This window comes from Otolemur garnettii, unplaced genomic scaffold (genome assembly GCF_000181295.1).
Source record: "Otolemur garnettii isolate 467f Iridium unplaced genomic scaffold, OtoGar3 scaffold00110, whole genome shotgun sequence".
NCBI lineage: Eukaryota > Metazoa > Chordata > Mammalia > Primates > Galagidae > Otolemur > Otolemur garnettii.
In genome coordinates this window covers 6,876,740-6,880,386 of record NW_003852505.1, presented here as the reverse complement: position 1 = coordinate 6,880,386, position 3,647 = coordinate 6,876,740, and positions in this window count along the sequence as shown.

Sequence of the window (3,647 nt, the reverse complement as noted above, 5' to 3'; positions counted from 1 at the left end):
AAGTTGTTGGTTTTATTTGCAGGTTTTCTATTCAATTCCAAATATCTGTGTATTTTTGTGCCAGTACCATATTGTCTTGACCACTATGGCCTTGTAGTATAGCCTAAAATCTGGTAAAGTAATACCCCCGGCTTTGTTTTTATTACTAAGGACTGCCTTAGCTATATGGAGTTTTTTATGATTCCATACAAATGCAGATTTTCATATTTCTGAGAATAGATTTTTTATGGTATTCATTAAGGATTTTTTTAATTTCTGAGGTGTCTGTTATTATTTCGCCTTTGTCATTTCTGGTTGATGATATTAGCGATTTTTTTTTTTTTTGCAGTTTTTGGCTGGAGCCAGGTTTCAACCCACCACCTCCAGTATATGGGGCCAGCGTCCTACTCCTTTGAGCCACAGGAACTGCCTGATAATATTAGCGATTTTACTTTTCTGCTTCTGATTAGGTTAGCCAAAGATTAATTTTGTTAATATTTTCAAAGAAACAACTTTTCAATTTGTTGATCTGTTGAATGATTCTTTTGTTTTCAATTTCATTTAATTCTGCTCTGATTTTGGTATTTCTTTTCTTTTGCTGGGTTTGGTGTTGGAATATTCTTTCTTTTCCAGTTGCTTGAAATGGCTCATTAAGTTGTTGATTTCCTCTTTCTGTTCTCTTGAGGAAGGCTTGCAACACTATAAATTTCCCTCTTAAGACTGCCTTTGCAGTATTTCACAGGTTCTGTTAATTGATGTCTTCATTATCGTTTTGTTCCAAATTTTTGTAATTTCCTTTTTAATCTCGTCTATGACCCAGCTATCATAAGATTATTTAGTTTCCATGTCTTTGTAGGAGGATGAAGATACCTGCTGTTATTAAGTTCAACCTTTATTCCATGATGGTTAGAGAAAATACAAGGAATAATTTCCATTCTTTTAAATTTGCCAAGGTTAGCCTTGTGACCTAAGATGTGATCAATTTTGGAGGAAGTTCCATGGGCTGATGAGAAGAATGTGTATTCAGTTTTGTTGGGATGAAATGTTCTGTAGATGTCTGTTAAGTCCATTTGTTCTATGGTCAGGTTTTGTAAGGGTTAACAGAAATATTAAACTACATCGTAAGAGGGAGTGCTAGCCTAATGCAACCCCCACGTGAAAAGGCCTATAAAGAGACCAGTGCTGGTAAGTAAACAGGATAGAACTAGCTACATTGTATAAGACTTAGACAGAAAACGCAGAGCACAGCACAGGGCCCCTCCCGTCAGAACAGCATAACCACTCCCCCTCTACTAACCCTATATAAGATTGTATCGATCCCAAATAAACAGCTTCAGCTCAGCCTTCTCCCTATACTGTATGAGTGGTTGTGTGATTGTGTCCACCCTTTCCTTCTCCCTCTCATACGCCGATCACGAACTCCCCGACACCGCCTGCCGGTCAAGCAGTGTCAAGGTTTAAAATTTCTTTGCTTAGTTTATTCTCGGAGGATCTACCCAGGACTGCCAAAGTGGTGTTAAAATCTCTGACTATTATGGTACTGGAAGATCTCAAATCATTCATGTCTGTTAGGGTCTCCTTTATAAATTGAGGCGCATTCTGGTTGGGCACATAAATGTTAATAATTGAAATCTCTTCATGTTGAGTGTTTCCCTTGACAAATATGTAGTGACCATCCTTATCTTTCATTACCTTTGTTGGTTTAAAGCCTATTTATCTGCAAATAAGATTGCAAACCTTGGTTTTTTGATTTCCATTTGCCTGAATTATAGATGACCATCCCTTCACCCTAAGTCTATTTTTATCCTTTAAGGTAAGACAAGATTCTTATATTCTCAGATATCTGGTCTGAGTTTATGTATCCAGTCAGCCAACCTGTGATTCTCTAGAGGACAATTTAATCAATTCACATTAATTGAGAGAATTGATAAACCTGGTAGTATTTTAGGTGTTAAATTTTTCCTAAGTCCAGTGGATATTTTTAATCCTTTTGTCATTGTGGAAGTTGGGTTTTGATCAAAAATTTCTGAATGAGCTTATTTTGGTGGTAGAGCATTGGGCTGGTTATTGTGGAGGGGGGGTCTGAGAATATCCTGGAAAGCTGGTTTAGTTATGGCAAATTTCTTTAACATGTGTATGTCATTAAAATATTTAATTTGTTTGTCACAAATGAAACTCAGTTTAGCTGGGTACAGGATCCTGCATTGAAAGTTGTTTTGTTTTAGGAGATTGAAGGTCGATGACCATCCTCTTCTGGCTTGAAAAGTTTCAACTGAGAGATCTGCAGTCATTCTAATATTCTTCCCCTTGTAGGTTATGATTTTCTTATGTCTGGCTCCTTGCAGAGTTTTCCCCTTCATGTTAACTTTGGCAAAGTTAAGTGCAATGTGTCTAGGAGATGCTTTACTTCGATTGAATCATGCTGGGGTTCTGAAACTATCTGCTATCTGAATTTCAGTATCTCTTTCCATGCTTAGGAAGTTCTATTATGTCTTGGAGTAGAGCATCTGTGCCTTTAGGAACATCTTCTTCTCCTCTAGGAATTCCTATAAGGTGAAGTTTGCTCTTTTGGAGTGGTCCCACAACTTTCTCAGGGAGTGATCCATTTTTTTTCTCCACTTAGAGAAGAGGCACAGATTGGCTTACTGGATACATAAACTGCCTCTTTGAGTGTTTTGGAGCATTCAAGAGGCTCTAAAGAGGCACAGGTTGGCTGACTGGATACATAAACTGCCTCTTTGTTTGGGAGCATTCAAGAGCTTTATCTTCAGTGTCAGAGATCTTTTCTTCTGTCTGTTCCATTCTGTTACTAAGGGATTCTACTGTATTTCTCAGATCTTTGAGGGCTGGCATTTCTTGCCTCAATGTGTCAAAATCTTTGGAGATTTTGTCTTTGAATTCATTGAATTCTTGAGACAACTTTTGAATTACTCCTTAAATTTATAATTCCAACTTTACTTCCATTCTGTTAATCTTATTTGCCATCCAAATTCTGAACTCAATTTCTGACATCTCAGCCATTTGTTCATGAATGGGATCTTCTGTTGTATCTTCTTTGACATTCCTTGGGGGAACTGATCTACTCTGATTACTTATGTTGCCAGAGATTTTCCACTGATTTTGCCCCATGATATTTTTCACTGTGTGACTATAGAAGCTGGTAAGGTGAATTTGGATTGAGGGCTCCTGGAGTTGTAATTAACCAGCCACTTACCAAAAAGCTGAGACTGGTGACTGTGGCTTTCCCCCCACAGCTTTATAAAGGTCCTGTTCAGTATTGCAGACTGAGACTCTGGAGACCTGCTTGGTGTGATGGGGCTAGGTGTCTCTGTCTTGCATTCAGCTAGTCTCTATCCAATCCTAGTGAATCAGTGGCTTTGGGATGAAATCTCAGCTGTGGAGAAATACAAGCAACCAAGACACCCCTCCCCCAACAGGTAACAACTGGAAGAGGAGCATCAGACCCTCCCACTATAACACAGCCAGGGCACAACCTTGGATGGTCCCTGTGTGATTGGCCCAGGTCAGGAGTTCCAAACCAATTGTCCCAGTCAGCACAAGTGCAGAACAAGTGGGAGAGATGAAAAGGTCTCCAGCAACTAGATGCAAGGGTCCACTAGCAGCACAAGTGTGACTCTCTCCAGTGCTCTGTGGATTCAGAAAGGCAC